Below are 20,370 nucleotides of genomic sequence, written 5' to 3' on the forward strand. Positions count from 1 at the left end.
TCCTACCTCTTCTTCTCCTCCTCCCCTGAGTGCGCCACATCCCCGCTCCTCCCCCTCCCTCCCGGAAAGTTGTCTGGCTTTCAAATAAAGTACATTTCTTATACATCTTATAATTCCTGCCCTTGAAAACTTCCTCCTGCATGAGCCAATGTCTAAATCTACCTATCCTTAACTTTTGTAGCCTAATGTGTCTTCACTGGGTGGAAAGAGAGTCGAAATAAAAAATTTTAAAAAGTCATTGTAAAGTCTTTTATTTTCAAAAACCTCTCACCCAACGGATTGTAAATGTTCAGATTGCATTCTAGTTGTTGATGAAACTCAACTGTAAAAATATGAAAACAAGTTTTTTTTCTTTTTTGAAGTAACAAAGGGGACAAAATTGGTCCTATTTGCAACTGTAATTATGAAGAAGCTACCACCTCTCCATAATAAGCCACACAGACCTGTGGAGTTTGGACTAGAACCTGGTCCCACAGCTCCAAAACTGCAGGCCTTTGTCACTTGGGCTAAAATGTATGAAAGAAATGCCCCTCCCGTCAACTGTTTTTTTTCTAGTCTAACCCCACCCCCCAAAAAGACAAATGCTCTTATACAAAATTCCCATCCTGCTTCCACTGAAGTAATTGTAAAAGAATCTCCCATTGACGTTGATGGAAGCAAAATTGGACCTTAAGCTGTTCGCAGCCAAAGTAATTAACTTATCTTAATTATAAACTTGGTGGAAATTTCTGAAACGTTTAGGGGATTTAGACACACATCTGTTATGTTCCTCTGTATCAGCTAGGACTGGTCACAGAGCTTGCTTACACACACCAAATGTGTTCTTCCTAAGGTATTTTGTAGCTCTGTCAAGTATCGCTGAGGGTCCTTTAAATAATTAATGTATCTTACACACAGTGCCATCTAGTGGATTAACAGTATAATACAGGTTTCAGAGTAGCAGCCGTGTTAGTCTGTATCCGCAAAAAGAACAGGAGTACTTGTGGCACCTTAGAGACTAACAAATTTATTAGAGCATAAGCTTTCATGGGCCACAGCATCCGAAGAAGTGGGCTGTAGCCCACGAAAGCTTATGCTCTAATAAATTTTTTAGTCTCTAAGGTGCCACAAGTCCTCCTGTTCTTTTTGAGTATAATACAGTTTAGCTTTCCATTACATCTTCCCCTTTAAGTTCCACATTCCTACCATTACAGTATTTACGCTATCATACTGTCTTTGAAGTTCAGTACGTACCAGTCTGTTAAATGTCTCTGGATCATACTGTTTTTCTAATTACACAAATGTGTAACAACTTGGTCATCTGGCTGCCCATTAGTTGCAATGATCGGCTGTGGTTGGTTTGAAATCGTTGAGTTGTCGCCATCTTGTTCTGCCATCTGAAGATTTAGCTCTGTTGATTGCTCTTTCAGAGGAGCAGACAGTAGAAGTCAACAATTTCTGTTGAACTCTCTGCTGTCAGTCTCAATCACATATGATTTGGTGGCTGAATTCTTTTTCTTTACAACAGCTGGAGTTGTCCATCCCCTCTCTAACTGAGTGATGTTTGTTGTAAATGTGTTCATGAGCTCTTTAGCCTGTGTATCCGATTTGGCTGCTCTCTTAATTTCTGGCCACTTTGGAGTTGAAATAACCCAGAACGGGCAAACTTTTTGGCCTGAGGGTCGCATCGGGTTTTGTAAATTGTATAGAGGACCAGTTGGGGGGGAGTTGTGGCCCGGCCCCCACCTACTATCTGCCCCCCTCTGGGACTCCTGCCCCATCCAATCCCCCCGTTCCCTGACAGCCCCCCCCCCGGGTCCCCTGCCCCATCCACACATCCCCACTCCCTGTCCCCTGACCGCCCCTGGATCCCCGCTGCCCTATTCAACCCCTCCTCTCATCCTGACGGCCCCCCTGGGACTCCTGCCCCATCCAACCCCCCCTTCTCCCTGTCCCCTGACTGCCCCCAGAACCCCTGTCCCTGATTGCTCCCTGCCACCCCATCCAACCCCCCCTCCTTCCTGTATCCCTGTACCCCCTGTATCCACACCCCCGCCCCCTGACCACCACCTCGAACTCCCCTGCCCTCTATCCAACCCCCCCTGCTCCCTGCCCCCTAACCGTGCTGCCTGGAGCACCGGTGGCTGGCGATGCTACAGCTGCGCTGCCCGGCTGGAGCCGGGCCATGCCGCCACCATGCAGCACAGAGCATTGCGCTGGTGGTGGAGTGAGCGAGCTAAGGCTGCGGGGGAGGGAGGACAGCAGGGGAGGGGCTGGGAGCTAGCCTCCCGGGCCAAGAGCTCGGGGGCCGGGCAGGACGGTCCCGCAGGCCATAGTTTGCCCACCTCTGAAATAATCGTTCCAACTTTGGAACAGAACCTGAGTTGCCTTCCCATCAGGAGTTGTGCTGGACTATATCAAATAGCCACTACTGGTGTTGATCTAGGACTCGGAAGAGCAAGGAATGGATCTTCCTGCTGTAGGATTTTCTTGAATGTCTGTACAGCTCTCAGCTTCTCTGTTCGCTTGTGGGTAATATGTGCTGCTAGTATTTTGTTTGGAATGACTTAAATTCTGCTGCAATGAATTGTGGTCCATTGTCTATCCCTAGTTGTTCTGGAATACAGAAGTGAGCAGAAGTACACTTCAGTTTCTCAGTAACATTGAGACATGTCTTTCAAGTACATTATTATACCTGGAAATAGTTCACTATGACCAAGTAATGATGTCCTCTCAATTTGCTTAAACCTGCAGCTAGTTTCTTCCAAGGTTTCTCTGGTAGGGGTGTTATCTACACTGCATGATCCAGCTTTGTCTCTTAAGTTGATTTGTCCTGGATCTCCTTTCAAAAGTCCAGTATCATGAAACCCTCCATGAAGTTTCTTTTTGTCCCATTAGACCCATCGTGGCTACCACACTGCAGCTGAGAAGGTTGTTGGTCTTTGAGCCTTTGATCACATATGCTCTAAAGCATAGCTTTTGTCTTTGTAAGTTGTTTCTGTGGTGAACTGGCCCGTGCAGTTCAGAATTCCTCTGACTAGCCAGAGCTGTGACTTCAGCTCTAGGAGAGGTTGAAGATGAGATGACTGTGATGTCAGCTCCTGAATCAATTTTAAAGTCAATAGTCTTGCCATGAATATTCAGTTTCCCTCTCCAGCAGGCTGTATGTCATCACAAGTGATGGATCCCAGCGACAATGGGTTTTGATTGTCTGTCTGTAATATGAATCAATTCCCTGACTGCTGTGATATGGCAAACAGCTGCAAAATATCTGTATTTTGTGCATGTATTACTCCATGCGCCTCTGACTGGACATGCATCATCTCTTGCGATATGACTTTTTCCACACCTTGAGCGTGTAGGCTGGAATTAGTCACTCTTAGCTGGGAAGTTCTTTCTCCTTACCCTGAGGGGTTGAGGATACTGACCTTTTTAGCACTTCAGAGTCTGTTTACTATTTCTTAGTGAGCTTCAGGTTTTTCAAGTTGTTCCTGCCTTTTGTTCTGTTGTTTGACTGAGGCTTGGTCTGCAACTTATGTCAATATAACTACGTCACTCAGGGGTGTGGAAAATCCACACCCCTAAGTGATGCAGTTACACTGACTGAATTCCCAGAGTAGACAGTACTATGTTAATGGGTGAAGCTTGGGACATAGCTACCAACTCACAGGGAGGTGGAGTAGCTACACCAACAGGAGAAGCTCTCCCGTCTGTGTAGACAGCGTCTTTGCTAAGCGCTACACAGTGGCGCAGCTGTACCACTGCAGCATTGTAAGTGTAGACAAGCCCTAATCCTGACTGCTTCACTATCTATGTAGCTGTGGCTGGGATTAAATCTCTTCAGTTGTGATAGGTTATCTGTTAACCCAACAACCATCCTGCTTCTGATATTTTCATGTTTTGCTTTCCCACACAGTTTTCAGCCAATGTATGCAGAACTCTAATAAAACATTCAACATTTTCCCCTGGTTCTTGAATTCTCTGGTGGAAAAAATGCTTTTTCATAAACCACATAAAGAATGCATCAAGCATAGTCAGAACTGTTTCATAGTCATTTTTGTGACTATCTTCAGTAAAGTCAAAGGATTTTAAATGACACTCTGCTTGCTTTCCAATGGCATAAATTAAAAAAGACACTTGCATATCTCTAGTTTCTTTGTGCAGCTTGGTAGCAATGCAAAATCTTGCAAAATGTTGTTTCCAGTCTGTCCATTCTGACAGTTTTCAAGGCTGAAGTTCTCTGGGACACCAAAGAGTGGCATGTTACTGAGATCCTGTGACTTCTGTTGCTTTATTCCTTCTATTTGCAACTTTTGTTGCTATTTTCTTTCTGTTTCTGTTCTTAGTTTACTCCTGACACCATGTTATGTTCTTCTGTACCAAATATGAACTGGTCACATAGCTTGCTTATACATACCAGATGTGTTCATCATAAGATCCTTTAATGTTCTGCCAGGTGGTCGAATGGTGTAATAGTTTTGCATTGCATTATGTCTCCCACTGAAATTAATCAATTTCAAATGAAGTTACATTGCTAGATCTCAGAACACGTTAAAAATTGCAACATTTTCTTCAGTATAGCTGCCACTTGCATTTTCAAGGAGATCTAACTGTATGGAAAGTTAGAGGGGTACCAATAAGCATTATTTTATTTTGCTGTTTGTTTCTCTTTTCAATAAAATGGCACAAAAATACAATCCAGCTAGCAAGATATTTAAATTGGTACAAGAATCATTTTCTTTCTTGCTTTCCTGCTTATGCTTGTCTACTGCTTTTTTCTTTATGTACATATATTTCACACAGGGTCCCAGGGTAGGGTCATAAGACTAGCACATATTTTGTACAAAACACAGAAGTAACAAATACTTTGTCGGGATAACAATTATGATATTCTGAGGCGGAGTAACATATGTACTTCACTAGACTATGATTTACTTTAAGGGAAACAACATTAATCTAGCTGTTTCTGAAATAGCAATAATAATGATTTTAAATAAGAGGATATAAATTTTGAGTTAATATAATGAAATGACCTCTCCTCCCCCTCCCATATTACAGCCACTTTTGTGGAATGGAGGGAAACAAATGCATTACCAGTCTAATTTGTTGACATTTTTAAGTGACCAGTAATCTGCAGTTGAGTATGTGTAATCCTGGCAGCACTGATGCCACATACCTTAGTATATGGGTATAATATAAGCTCTTAGATGGGTATAATATAAATACCTACACAGGCAGAATCAGGACATGTTCATGCATCCTTTCTGAACTGCACTGAGTAAGGTGAATACACTTTTTTTTTTTAAATAATCTTGGCCCTATCAGTCCCTAGATACTGCTGTTGTGTGACCTCCCCACAGAGGGTTAGAATAGCCATGCAAAGGGCCTGGACACAGGCACAAACTCAGTTTAACAACAGAACATCTATTTATGACTGAAAGAGGGAACAGGGACTCTCCCCTCTCTCCGAGGCAGGAAGCTCACATCTCCACTTCTGAGTTACTTTTTGAGACAGGGGTCCTTCCCATCTGGGAGGAGCCACTCCCTTTAGGTGCTGTATGTGGACATGGCAAGAAATACCAACTCCCACCGTGAGTGCAGCAACTTTGTTGCACTACCACCATTGGCACTGTACAAATACTTAAATTAAACATTCCCCCAAATCCCCTCCCTTCACTCATAATCTCCATGGCATTGACCACACTCCTCCTCCCCCCCAATAATGTTATCATGAGCCCCTCCCTGGGTTTGCTCACTCACCCTGCTGGATTTACTCCAGCTGGTTCCCTCCAGTGGTTAAAATTGGAGGGAAAGCTCTCTACTTTAGTGGCAAGGCTCCTGTTTCCTCAGTAGGTGAGGGAGAACAGGTGTTGCATCCACCCACTAGCAAGAAGAATCAGAACCCCATAAAGTCTTCCAGTCACCAGCTCACCCTGCCACCACCTCAGAGTCACCTGCCTGATGAGTCCTCATTTCACCAGCCACAGGAGAGGCAGAAGGAGAGGACAGTCGTTGGGAGGGGTCACTGGGAATGTGGTTGTGGTATGGGGGTTGGTGGGACTGTAGGGCTGGTGGTGTGCTTGCTGTTAGTTACGGAGCTGGTACTGGCTTGAAGTGCCTCCCTTTTCTTCCCTCTCCCCTCACAACCCTACCCTCAAGCACTCTGCTCCAGAGCAGCACGGCTTCCCTTGTCCAGAGTGGGGCATAGTGTAGGAGTATTGGAGGGAAAGGACTACACTATTTGGATTTGGGAATGGAAGGGAGTGGAGCGGGGTGAAGGAACAGGAGGGAGGGAGGGACTTGCTCCTCCCTTGACTCCCATTGTGTGCAGCTACCACAAGGTTTTGCTTTCCCTCCACCCCCAACTGTGGGATCATGGTCCATGGGAGGAGAGGCACAGGGACAGACTATTTGCAGAAAGTGAACTGAATACAATTCTGGGATGAGGGGCAGTGTTTGGAATGAAAATTCACAGAAAATAACACAGGCGTAGTATTGGTTGTGGTTTCTTTAAAAGTATCTTCATTTATTTATATAGGGCCAAATTTGTAAAGAGATGTAGGTGCCTAAAGATGCAGATAGGTGCCTAGTGGGATTTTCAAAGTGGTTGTGGGCTGTGGTCACAAAAGGACTTAGGTGTTGCAATATTGACCATTGTTGCACCTATGTTTTAGGCACCCTGCAACCTCCTGAAATCCACAGTTCCAAGTTAGACACCTAGGCTCTGAATACGATGCACGTGGAGAATTGGGTGCCTAAGAATGGGATACACAAAAGCCAGCACACTGAGCAGGGAAGCTGTTTAAGGGAGCCCATGGGAGGTGCCACAAAGATGGGAGGGTCCTAAATTCTGCTCCTCAGTGGGATTTGGGCATCTGTCTCCACTTGGGACTCTCAGTTGTGAATACTTTCCTAGAGGTAAGCACCTATGCAGTTTTTGCAAAAAGTGCCAGGGTGGAAAGGATTCCCTTATAACCTTTAGCCCAGTGGTTAGGGCACTCACCCACCATGTGGCAGGTTCACTTCCTCCCTTTGCCTGATGGGATTTGAACTTGGGCTTACCACTTCTCAAATGAGTGCCCTAGCTATTGGTTTATAATCATTCTCTTTCTCGCTCAATGAATATTTAAATTATCTATACACAGTGGAACAGCTTCAGCAAGATAGACTGAGAGAGACCTATATCAGAATATCCCATAGTCCACTGGTTAATGTGAGAAATCCAAACTCAAATTCCTTCCTCACATCAGGCAGAGGGAGAAATTGAATCTGGGTCTCCCACATTCTATGGGAGTGCCCTAACTATGGAATGGCAACCATCTGATTCAAAAGATGACTGTGTAAGTGTCAAAGCAGTTCAGGCGCCATGTGTTGTGCTGGAACATCGCAAGTGGCTAAAAAGTCCAGTTCTTGAGTGACAGTCCTTGCCACAGATAATGCACTGTAAAGTACAGGGTAGTACTAATAGCATTTGAGGCCTAATGCACTTTCCTCTTTGCTCTTTCCTTTCTTCTCGCTCAATGCCCTCTCTTCACCCCCTTTGACTCACTGGTGCAGCACAGCCCTTCAATGTAACCTGTTGCTAGCTGCATCATCTTAGCTTCTGATGTCAGTGCTGAAAGCCTTCAAGTCCCTCCTACAAACGTCCCTGAACCTGAGCCTACGTCAGCCCAATGGCCTTGGTGCATCCTCAAGTTCTCCATACAGGAGATTCTTTGGAATGAGTCTGTAAGCTGGCGCAGACTCACCCAGCAGCGCCTCCTGCTGGTTACTTCTGGGAATTAGCTCTCCAGCTTCCGGAGCACCCTCTTCAGGCCGGTGTCTCGCCACCACTGCTGGCCCCCGTGTCCCTCCCAGGACCCCGGTGCCCCTTTAACTGGGTGCTGTCCCCGGCAGTACCCCCACAATTCTGGGTCTCCCCTTCCCAGGGGAACCCCCACCCACTATCCCCACTTCACCTCAGAATATGGCTACTGCCAGTCATCATCTAGCCCCCGCTCACTGGGGCAGACTGCAGTGTACACGCCATTCATCACTGGCAAAGGGGGGTTTGGACCTGCTGCCTTTACCTACACCAGGCTAACCCTGTGTAGCCCCAGTACCCATCATGGCTTTTATCAAGGCCTGCAGCCTGGGGGTTCTCCAGGCTGGAGCTCCCCAGCTCCTCTAGCCTTTCCCTAGCCCTGCTCCACTCTAGGTACCTTTCCCAGCTTCTAGGCAGCCAGGCCCTTCTCCCTCAACAAGCAGAGGGAGATTGTCTGTCTGCCCCATCTTCCCTGCCTTTATAGGGCCAGCTGAGTCTGTTTGGGGCATGGCCCCAGCTGCAGCCACTTCCCCCAATCAGCTCAGCCTAAGAGCTGCTTTCTCCAGCCACAGCCCCCTCCTAGGGCTGTTTTTTAACCCCTCTGGACCAGAGCGGGGTGACCACCCCGCTACAGAGTCCATAGTCCATTCGTTACAGATGACCAAGCTGACAGAAGTTTGTGTTTGAGAATAGTGGTTAGAGTTGGTAATTTTGCTTTCTCAAGTACTCTGGAGTCCGAAACTGTGGTTTCCCACCTGATGATATTTAGAATATGGTGGAAACAGTACATGTGGAAAGTGTTTAGCCTTCTCTCATGCCTGCTTGTAGAAGAGCAGACTCACCCCTGCAGACCCTCCTGCTGGTGACTTCTGGGAATTAGCTCTTCCAGCATCCTGGAATGCCCCCTGCAGGCTGGTGATCCACCTGTCCTCTGGCCCCCATGTCCCTCCTGGACCCCGGTGCCCTTGTATCTGGGGTGCTGCCCCCTGGCAGTACACCCCTCAGTACTAGGGTCTCCCCTGCCCAGGGAACCGCCACCCACAATCCTTACCTCGCCTCAGAATAAGGCCACTGCCAGTCATCAACTAGCCCCCACTCCCTGGGGCAGACTGCAGTATAGGCCTCTCATCACAGGCAAGGCTGGGTTTGGACCTGCTGCCTTGGCCTACCCCTGGGCTGCCCTCTGCAACCCCCAGTACCCCTTGGCCTCCTACTAGGCCACAGCCTGAGGCTATCCAGGCTGGAGCTCCCCAGCCTTTCCCTAGCCCTGCTCCACCCAGGTACTCTGTCTTAGCGCCTTGCAGCCAGGCCCTTCTCTCTCTGAGTGCAGAGAGAGACTCTTTGGGCTCCTGGCTCCCAGCCTTCTTATATAGGGCCAGCTGAGGCCTGATTGGGGAGTGGCCCAGCTGCGGCTGCTTCCCCAATCAGCCTAGTAGCTTTTCCTTTGCCCCAGCCCTACTCCCTGGCTGTTTTAAGCCTTTCAGGGCAGGAGCGGGGTAACCATCCCGCTACACTGCTGTAGGTAGTTCAGATCTCACTGCTGTACTGCAACATGCTCAGAATACGAATCTTGTACCCGCGTATCTTGGTGTACAGTGCGTTTCCTGTTATCCCACATGTGCTTGGTCAGTTGGCTGAATGTGAGGCTGCCTTTCCAATGCAAGAATTAAGCTAATAATCTAGAGATAAGTTACCTGATACAATTGATCCTAGATGCAAAACTTGTAGCATGGCACTAACTAGTAAAATTTCTGGTGCAGTCAACACAGCTTGTGCCATAATCATTGTCGTCTTTAGAGGGGTGGTCAATCCAAATTCATCACAAGCTAGCACAAAGCTAGTACAAAATTGCTGGAGCTCCTCTTCATTGCGTACAACAAACGCTGCAACATCAGAAAAATGTTCTCTTATCAGCTGGAGTTTGACTTTGCATGTCTATGAGAAAAAAGCAATGTTGAAGAGTTTTCTCTTCAACTTTTGTGTTGGATGAGAAAGCATGATGAAACAGCAGAGAGAAGAATATACTGAAGAGTGTTGGTGGCAAAACACACCTGTTTGACACTACTGTGCTTTTCAGAATTGTCAGATTCATCTCCATCATATTGGCTGTAGCCTTTGTGCCATCATGGAAGGACTGAATCAGAAGATTGGGGGGTGGGGGGGGACAAATCTCTCTAAACAATTGGAAAGGGCCCTTCCTTCTGATCAGGTCAAAAGTTTCTGTAAGATCTACAAAGGCCATGTAGAGAGATTTTCCTTGTTCTTGACACTTTTCTTGCAGTTGCCTTCAATAGTTGATCTCCTTTCTTTTTATACAACATTACAATTTTAGCATCCTTCCTGTCTTGCGGTATTCTTCCCTCCAGCAGGCAAGCAAGATGTTGGGCAGATCTTTAAGCACGATCTGTCCTCTTTAAGTATTTCTACTGGAATTCCATCTTTTCTTGGTGCTAGGGAGGTGATTTCCCTTTCAAACTCATTTATAGATGGTTCTATATCAAGCTCTTTCATTGTGTGGAGCTGGCGATTGCATTCAGCACTGCTTCAGGAACAGTGGTTTCATGTGAATAGAGTTGGTGATAGTCCTCCATCTAGCACTGTATCTGTTTGCTTCTGTCTATGATTATGTCTCTGTTAGGAGATTTAAGTGGGGCAGTGTTCTTGGCTGAAGAACCTGTTGCTTTTTTGGATTCCATCGTACATACCTCTTAGACCTCTAGTCTTAAAGAATGTTTGTATCTTCATGCACAGAATGAGCCAGTATGACTGAGCACATTGCTTTGCTGTTTGTTCCAATGCACTCTTGGCCAATCTGAGGTTAGTACGTGTCTCAAGAGAGGGGTTCATGTTGTTACAGGGAGCTGCTCTGCATTTTGCTTCCCAAGCTGGAAACATTTCTTCAGAGTATGCTGCAAACCAGTCTTGTACAGTCTGTTTACCATAAGCCAGGGGTAGGCAATCTATGGCACGCATGCTGAAGGCGGCATGCGAGCTGATTTTCAGTGGCACTCACACTGCCCAGGTCCTGGACACCAGTCCGGGGGGGCTCTGCATTTTAATTTAATTTTAAATGAAGCTTCTTAAACATTTTAAAAACCTTATTTACTTTACATAACAACAATAGTTTAGTTATATATTATAGACTTATAGAAAGAGACCTTCTAAAAATGTTAAAATGTATTACTGGCACACGAAACCTTAAATTAGAGCAGTGGTTCCCAAACTTTAACAACCTGTGAACCCCTTTCACTAAAATGTCAAGTCTCGTGACCACCCTCCTCAAAATGAATATTTCCAGGGATTTTCTCCTTTACCTGAGTATAAATTATAAAAGCAGTAATCTTGGAAATATAACATTTGTTTTTATGACATGCTTATTACACACTATTAATTATTATTTATAATTACATTATTTTTATTACATTATGAAAATGGCAACACTCTTCCAAGATCTCACTTCCATAGCTTGTATCACTTTGAATAAGCCTGTTATGAGACAAGGCTCCTATGTTTCATCAAGGAGTATCAGATTTGAAACAGCATGAAGGTATTTAAGAAGTCAATTCAAAGAGTTCCTCCTACATAAGCATTCAGGTCTTGAGTAGTCCAGGCAAACAACGCACGTTACAACAAAGCTTAAACTTGTTCTTCATAATAATTTTAAAAACAATACTAGCTGCCTATTTAATTTTAAAAACAGCAAAAAATATCCACCTCCCTTTCCATTTCTTATAAGGAGTCTTGAAGTTTAAATCTCCTCAGTGTGATAGATATGCTTGCTCTGATCTGCTTAGCTCTTGGAAGTCCAGGGGCTCCAGGCTGCTGACCCCATGCTGTCCGGGTCCCTAGGAACAGCTCTGTTCGCCATTAGGGAATTTTTTCCTGAGAAACCCCGTAACATTTCATGAACCCCCAGGGGTTCACGAACCCCAGTTTGGGAACCACTGAATTAGAGTGAATAAATGAAGACTTCGCACACCACTTCTGAAAGGTTGCCGACCTCTGCCATAAGCTAAGGTTGCAGCTATATGGATATTCATTTTGAGTGTTTCCCATGCTGCACCAACATTCGGGGGAGATACAGTCAATGACATAACTTCTCTGAAGTTTGTAGCAACTTGGAGACACCTTCTTTGGTCTTCTGTGTTTTTGTTAATGCAAGGGCAACAGCTTTGTGTGGCATGATGGAATTTCCTGAGTGAAAGTCTTATTTTGCAGCATACAAATGCATGTTCAGTGTCACAGTCTGTACTCTGAAAACATGGAGAATATCCTGCGGGTGTTCTATATGGGTACAATTAAATGCAGTTGGTGCCAGTGTCCAGACCTGGGGTGTCTCCATGTGAGCTTCTGAGAGTGACTGTCTTCTGAAGTAGGTGTTAGAAGTGCAAAGTCTTAGTGGGTGCAGAGCTCTAGTAGTTTTGCCCATTGTTTTTTATTTTTTCCACCCTATGGTGTCAAATGCATAACAGCCACATCTGGTAATCTGAGCCAACTCTAGCATTGAGGTCTCCCAATAGATGGTCACTCACCCAGTGGTAGCTTATTAATGACTCTGAGAGAACAAGTCTGTCTCTTCACAGATGGAGGAAAGTGTTGGGGCGAAGCCATCTGTGGTAGATATTCTTAGTGTTATATGTTCAGGTGTTACCATGGGACAATTGACCTTGGGTGCTAATGATTTTTTTTTAACTGCAAACCCTCCCTGTGGGTTGAAGATAAGGGAGGCCTTCTCCTCCTCTGGGTTTTTTGTGTTGGGTTAAGCATGCTCTGAGCATGTCTACTAGGTTGGGCCTGGCAGGGGAACACCTGGTTTCAGGATCTTGCTGAGATTTAGGCACTGAGCTGCTGGGTGGTGTCAGGACTTAGGCAGCTGTGCGCATACCCAGCTCATGAAATTAGATCTTTAGGAACTTTAGACACCTCTAGGGTTAGGTAGCAGCTGGGGGGGGGGGGGGACTTGTGAATGCCAATGATGATTTGTGTCCAACTATAACAGTTAAAGTTCCTCTGTGAATCTAACCCTCGATACCTAACTCTCCCAGATGCTGTTGAAAATCCCTCCAGGCACTCATCTGCACCTTTAGGTGCCCAACTACCTTCAAAAATCTGTCCCATGCTGCTTTCCTTTCCATAAGGATTCTGAGGCACTTTTACATATACAAGATTTTCTTCAGCAACCACTGAGATGCTGTCACCTTTGGGATGGGATATGGCAGCTGCACATCAGGGCCCAGCAATCCTACACAAAACTTACTGAGAGACAAGAAAGAAAAATAATACATCCAACTGAAATGAAGGGGGAATTTACAGATGTAATTACCCAAATTGAAACATGGCCAGGATACCAGTGTTAAGTAGGGTAACCAGATGCCTGAAGCCAAAATGTAAGATGCCTATTTTTGCTTAACGAGAGTTCGAATCTGACATCAGTGCAGGAGTGAAGCCAAGTAATATGACAAGTAAAGTGCTGCAGTTTGGGGAATTTCTAATACGCTTGTGTCTCTCATGTGAAAGCATGTCATGTACCTGTCCTGGCCGGTCCAGTTCTTGAGCAAGATTATGTAGAAGGGGAACAGAAGACACATTGAGAGTGGTGGTGTTCTTCTGTTACTTTTAATAGACTCTGGGAGCCTTTTTTGTGTGTCTACTGTGTTATGTGGGGGAGAGGAGGTTGGGTGGGGGAGGGTGGTCTCCAAAATGTACTATTATCTTCTCATATCATTGCTTTCTTCCTCAGTCATTAACGTTTAAGAAGTGAGTCAAATAAAACCACAAAGACACAAACCGCTTCCATTTATTTGCCTGTCTTTTTTTTTTTTGCATCTTCATTCCATGATGAGACCTGTAGAAACACGGGAGAAATGTGTAATAAGTTGCCAGATAATCTTTCAACTCATCCTGCTTGGACCTGTTGTGCTAATTTAGGTGGAATAAATGTGCCGAAATTGTCAAAAGTATTAACATAATCCAGTCACTGTCCGACATTAAACAATTCTAAACAAGGTTCAGGGTTTTGCATATAGAGACCTCAGCCTGCTTAGTACCATGGCAAACACATCATTAAACATCCTTGTAACCTTTTACCAAACATACAGAAAAGAAGGAAAACCAATTAAAGCATTGAAATATTAAGTGTGGCTTTCATTTTAACAACATCCTTGTTCCCTTTCCCCTTAGCTGGAGAGAGTTTTTAGAAGACCCCCTCTCCCCTTTGTCTGACAGTCTTTTAGATGGTATCAAAGATAGTAATACCCCTGTCCTTTTAAAGAAAAGAGAAGAAGGGCTGGGGCTGTTGTTGCATCTTTTAAAGTTTGATCCTGTTTCCTAAGAAGACAAAACAAGACAAACACACACACGGAGAGAGGAAAGAACAGTAAAGATAGAAAATGCAGCTTCTGTCTCTCATTTTAACTTTCACTTGCAACCTCACTGTTGGAAAAACACAAACCCAGCACCCAGAGGCTAATCAGCCATTCCAAGACCTGGCAAACTTGTACCAACATCAGATCTTGGCATTGCATGTAGTTGCCTCTCTGGTCACAGGCTCATAGCAGTGTTGCAAAATATGTGGTCGTGGCTGGCTAAACCAGACTCTTACACAACAGAAGGCAAAAAGGGAGATAGGAAAGAAAAGGAATAAGGTGGGGAAGGAAAAGGACATAGGGAGTGGGGTAGGGGACAAAGTCTCACATCCTAGGTGGTGTTTTGGATTTAGCTGGCGGAGATGGTGGTGGTGTCATCTGGGACCCTCTCTTTGGCCTGTTTTGGTCAGGACATTTCTCAGAATTAGAACAAAGAAGGTGTGGGGTCATTAGCCAATGTGGGGGTAGCCGCCTCCTTCAGTTCCTCTCCACCAATATTTCTCTCAGTCTCTTGTATTTTAAGGACCCCAAAAAGGGAATGATCAGTGGAACAGTCCATCCTCTTATTATTTTGTCCACCAATGGACCCAGTTTCCAACACATCAATTTTGGTTCCCTGATTTCTGGTCTCATGCTGTTCTAGTTTACCAGGCATGATCCTAGTACAATCCTTGGATTATATCAGACCTTTTTGTTTGGATGAACTCAGTCTGCCTGCCTCGCAATGAAAGTTACACTTTGAGCTTCCAACAGAATGCTCACCTTGAAGGAGATGGTCATAAACAATATAGAAATACTGTACAAAAGTGGGATTATTGTACCAGGAGTTATCAGGAGTTTCTTTTATGACCACCTCTGTGAGGGGTATTCCCTGAAAAGCTTCTTACCTGAGGATGGTTTTGTATATAGTACTAATTGGCTATCATAGAATCATAGAATCATAGAATATCAGAGTTGGAAGGGACCTCAAGAGGTCATCTAGTCCAACCCCCTGCTCAAAGCAGGACCAATTCCCAGCTAAATCATCCCAGCCAGGGCTTTGTCAAGCCGGGCCTTAAAAACCTCCAAGGAAGGAGACTCCACCACCTCCCTAGGTAACGCATTCCAGTGTTTCACCACCCTCCTAGTGAAATAGTTTTTCCTGATATCCAACCTGGACTTCCCCCACCGCAACTTGAGACCATTGCTCCTTGTTCTGTCATCTGCCACCACTGAGAACAGCCGAGCTCCATCCTCTTTGGAACCCCCCTTCAGGTAGTTGAAGGCTGCTATCAAATCCCCCCTCATTCTTCTCTTCTGGAGACTAAACAATCCCAGTTCTCTCAGCCTCTCCTCATAAGTCATATGCTCCAGACCCCTAATCATTTTTGTTGCCCTCCGCTGGACTCTTTCCAATTTTTCCACATCCTTCTTGTAGTGTGGGGCCCAAAACTGGACACAGTATTCCAGATGAGGCCTCACCAATGTCGAATAAAGGGGAACGATCACGTTCCTCGATCTGCTGGCAATGCCCCTACTTATACAGCCCAAAATGCCGTTAGCCTTCTTGGCAACAAGAGCACACTGTTGACTCATATCCAGCTTCTCGTCCACTGTGACCCCTAGGTCCTTTTCAGCAGAACTGCTACCTAGCCATTCGGTCCCTAGTCTGTAGCAGTGCATGGGATTCTTCCGTCCTAAGTGCAGGACTCTGCACTTGTCCTTGTTGAACCTCATCAGGTTTTTTTCTGCCCAATCCTCTAATTTGTCTAGGTCCCTCTGTATCCGATCCCTACCCTCTAGTGTATCTACCACGCCTCCTAGTTTAGTGTCATCTGCAAACTTGCTGAGAGTGCAGTCCACACCATCCTCCAGATCATTAATAAAGATATTAAACAAAACCGGCCCCAGGACCGACCCTTGGGGCACTCCACTTGAAACCGGCTGCCAACTAGACATGGAGCCATTGATCACTACCCGTTGAGCCCGACGATCTAGCCAGCTTTCTATCCACCTTACAGTCCATTCATCCAGCCCATACTTCTTTAACTTGGTGGCAAGAATACTGTGGGAGACAGTATCAAAAGCTTTGCTAAAGTCAAGAAATAACACATCCACTGCTTTCCCCTCATCCACAGAGCCAGTTATCTCATCATAGAAGGCAATTAGGTTAGTCAGGCACGACTTCCCCTTCGTGAATCCATGCTGACTGTTCCTGATCACTTTCCTTTCCTCTAAATGTTTCATAATTGATTCCTTGAGGACCTGCTCCATAATTTTTCCAGGGACTGAGGTGAGGCTGACTGGCCTGTAGTTCCCCGGATCCTCCTTCTTCCCTTTTTTAAAGATGGGCACTACATTAGCCTTTTTCCAGTCATCTGGGACCTCCCCCGATCGCCATGAGTTTTCAAAAATAATGGCTAATGGCTCTGCAATCTCACCCGCCAACTCCTTTAGCACCCTCGGATGCAGCGCATCCGGCCCCATGGACTTGTGCACGTCCAGTTTTTCTAAATAGTCCCGAACCACTTCTTTCTCCACAGAGGGCTGGTCACCTTCTCCCCATGCTGTACTGCCCAGTGCAGCAATCTGGGAGCTGACCTTGTGCGTGAAGACAGAGGCAAAAAAATCATTGAGTACATTAGCTTTTTCCACATCCTCGGTCACTAGGTTGCCTCCCTCATTCAGTAAGGGGCCCACACTTTCCTTGATTTTCTTCTTGTTGCTAACATACCTGAAGAAACCCTTCTTGTTACTCTTAATATCTCTTGCTAACTGCAACTCCAAGTGTGATTTGGCCTTCCTGATTTCACTCCTGCATGCCTGAGCAATATTTTTATACTCCTCCCTGGTCATTTGTCCAATCTTCCACTTCTTATAAGCCTCTTTTTTGCGTTTTAGATCAGCAAGGATTTCACTGTTTAGCCAAGCTGGTCGCCTGCCATATTTACTATTCTTTCTACACATCGGGATGGTTTGTTCCTGCAACCTCAATAAGGATTCTTTAAAATACAGCCAGCTCTCCTGGACCCCTTTGCCCTTCATGTTATTCTCCCAGGGGATCCTGCCCATCTGTTCCCTGAGGGAGTCAAAGTCTGCTTTTCTGAAGTCCAGGGTCCATATTCTGCTGCTCTCCTTTCTTCCTTGTGTCAGGATCCTGAACTCGACCATCTCATGGTCACTGCCTCCCAGGTTCCCATCCACTTTTGCTTCCCCTACTAGTTCTTCCCTGTTTGTGAGCAGCAGGTCAAGAAAAGCTTTGCCCCTAGTTGGTTCCTCCAGCACTTGCACCAGGAAATTGTCCCCTACGCTTTCCAAAAATTTCCTGGATTGCCTGTGCACCGCTGTATTGCTCTCCCAGCAGATATCAGGGTGATTAAAGTCTCCCATGAGAACCAGGGCCTGCGATCTAGCAACTTCTGCTAGTTGCCAGAAGAAAGCCTCGTCCACCTCATCCCCCTGGTCTGGTGGTCTATAGCAGACTCCAACCATGACATCACCCTTGTTGCTCCCACTTCTCAACTTTATCCAGAGACACTCAGGTTTTTCTGCAGTATCATACCGGAGCTCTGAGCAGTCATACTCCTCTCTTACATACAATGCAACTCCCCCACCTTTTCTGCCCTGCCTGTCCTTCCTGAACAGTTTATATCCATCCATGACAGTACTCCAGTCATGTGAGTTATCCCACCAAGTCTCTGTTATTCCAATCACATCATAGTTCCCTGACTGTGCCAGGACTTCCAGTTCTCCCTGCTTGTTTCCCAGGCTTCTTGCATTTGTGTATAGGCACTTAAGATAACTCAATGATCGTCCCTCTTTCTCAGCATGAGACAGGAGTCCTCCCCTCTTGCGCTTTCCTGCTTGTGCTTCCTCCCAGGATCCCATTTCCCCACTTACCTCAGGGCTTTGGTCTCCTTCCCCCGGTGAACCTAGTTTAAAGCCCTCCTCACTAGGTTAGCCAGCCTGCTGGCGAAGATGCTCTTCCCTCTCTTCGTTAGGTGGAGCCCGTCTCTGCCTAGCACTCCTTCTTCTTGGAACACCATCCCATGGTCGAAGAATCCAAAGCCTTCTCTCCGACACCACCTGCGTAGCCATTCGTTGACTTCCACGATTCGACGGTCTCTACCCCGGCCTTTTCCTTGCACAGGGAGGATGGACGAGAACACCACTTGCGCCTCAAACTCCTTTATCCTTCTTCCCAGAGCCACGTAGTCTGCAGTGATCCGCTCAAGGTCATTCTTGGCAGTATCATTGGTGCCCACGTGGAGAAGCAGGAAGGGGTAGTGATCCGAGGGCTTGATGAGTCTCGGCAGTCTCTCCGTCACATCGTGTATCCTAGCTCCTGGCAAGCAGCAGACCTCTCGGTTTTCCCGGTCAGGGCGGCAGATAGATGACTCAGTCCCCCTGAGGAGGGAGTCCCCGACCACCACCACCCTCCTCCTCCTCTTGGGAGTGGTGGTCGTGGAACCCGCATCCCTAGGACAGTGCATCTTTTGCCTTCCAATCGGTGGAGTCTCCTTCTGCTCCCTTCCCTCAGATGGGCCATCTAGTCCACTCTTCGCATTAGCACCTGTAGAGAGAACATGGAAACGATTGCTCACCTGTATCTCCATTGCTGGTGCATGGACGCTCCTCTTTCTTCTTCTGGAGGTCACATGCTGCCAAACCTCCTCACAATCCTTCTGTCCCTGCTGCGCCTGCTCTGAATCTTCAGAACATTGTGGCCGTAGAAGCATCTCCTGACGTCTGTCCAGGAAATCTTCATTTTCCCTTATGCAACGCAGAGTCGATACTTGTTTCTCCAGCCCTCGAACCTTCTCCTCCAATATGGAGACCAGCTTGCACTTTGTACAGACAAAGTCACTTTTGTCCTGCGGAAGAAAGACAAACATGGCACAACCTGTGCAGGTTACAACAGCTGATCACTCACCTTCCATATCACCGTCCTCTTAGGAGCTTCCTCAACTGTTGCAGGAACTACTCGGAGAAACCTGCAGATGAAAGCCTCAGTGCGCTCTCCCCACGCGAACTCCCAGGCAAACTCCTGCTGTTAGCCTCTGCTGTTCGCTATGGAAGGATCAAGCAAATGCCATACCTATGTGAGTGCACTAGGGGAAGCTTGAGGGGGGAGACAGGAGTAAAGGCTGGAAAAGAACAAGATACTGGGAGCAGTTAAATTTTGATGAGTTTCTTTAAATAATAATAATTTAATCCCATTGATCCCTTGCTTATTTCAATTTTTTTTAAAAAGGCTTCTCCTTAACCAAGTGACTTTCCAGAGGTCCCATTCTTATTTTAAGTTCTTCTTTGGCCTTTTTACCTGTAAGAGATGCTCCTTTCTGAATGTATCTTTAAGCATGGAATTAATGCTAATACTTCTCAATTTTTTTTAAGTGTCATGACATGAGGTCCCTCCCTGCCTTGAAATTCTGATGATACTGAGTATATACTCTCTGAAATCATTTCCATACATGGTGTGTGAATGATTTCTTAACCTTTTGATGAAATGGTTCCAGTTTCTATCTTTGAGGGGTTCCCATAATTTTTTTAAAAAATTACTCCCTGGGTATTCCCCAGGAAAACCTTACCCTCTCATTTTGCGGCAGGAGTGAATAAGGGGTTCCCTTGGTGAACATAAATGTTGTGACATCCTATGTATTTTTAGAAGATTTAAACACTAAAGGGGGGGAAACATTTCTTTCCAAGACTATAATTTTCCAGATGACACCATTTTGTTGCACAGTGCCATACCATGAGAAAGAGCATTCTTGTGGCTTTTGAACTGGAAATCCTGTAGGAATGCTATTTCTGGCATTTATTTGCTGTGAAGCAAGGCACACATGGAGAGCAGACAGACTGACCAGATACAGTTTGTGGTATTGAGGTATTCAGAAATGTCCCTGCTGCACAGCCCTTTTGCCCAATATGAGGTGTTGAGTGAAGTTGAAAAAGCATCAGTGGAGATCAGATCTGAAAGCCATGATCTGATCAGACAGCCAGACCTTTATGCTATTACAGTACTCCTTCCTCTTGCAAAAAACACACTTTGAAAATTCAGTTTTGCTGTCTTAGTATATTGGTGTTCATAAAACTGAGCTCAGAAACTAACTAGATTTTGATAGCCTTCACTCACACTTGCTAAATTCCCACTTTTAATTCAAACAAAACTAGCCCCCACCCTTTAACTGGACAGATTTTTAATTTTATTTGAGCATTTATGTACAAGTATGAATCAGAACT

This window comes from Chrysemys picta, chromosome 1, assembly GCF_011386835.1.
Source record: "Chrysemys picta bellii isolate R12L10 chromosome 1, ASM1138683v2, whole genome shotgun sequence".
Taxonomy (NCBI): domain Eukaryota; kingdom Metazoa; phylum Chordata; order Testudines; family Emydidae; genus Chrysemys; species Chrysemys picta.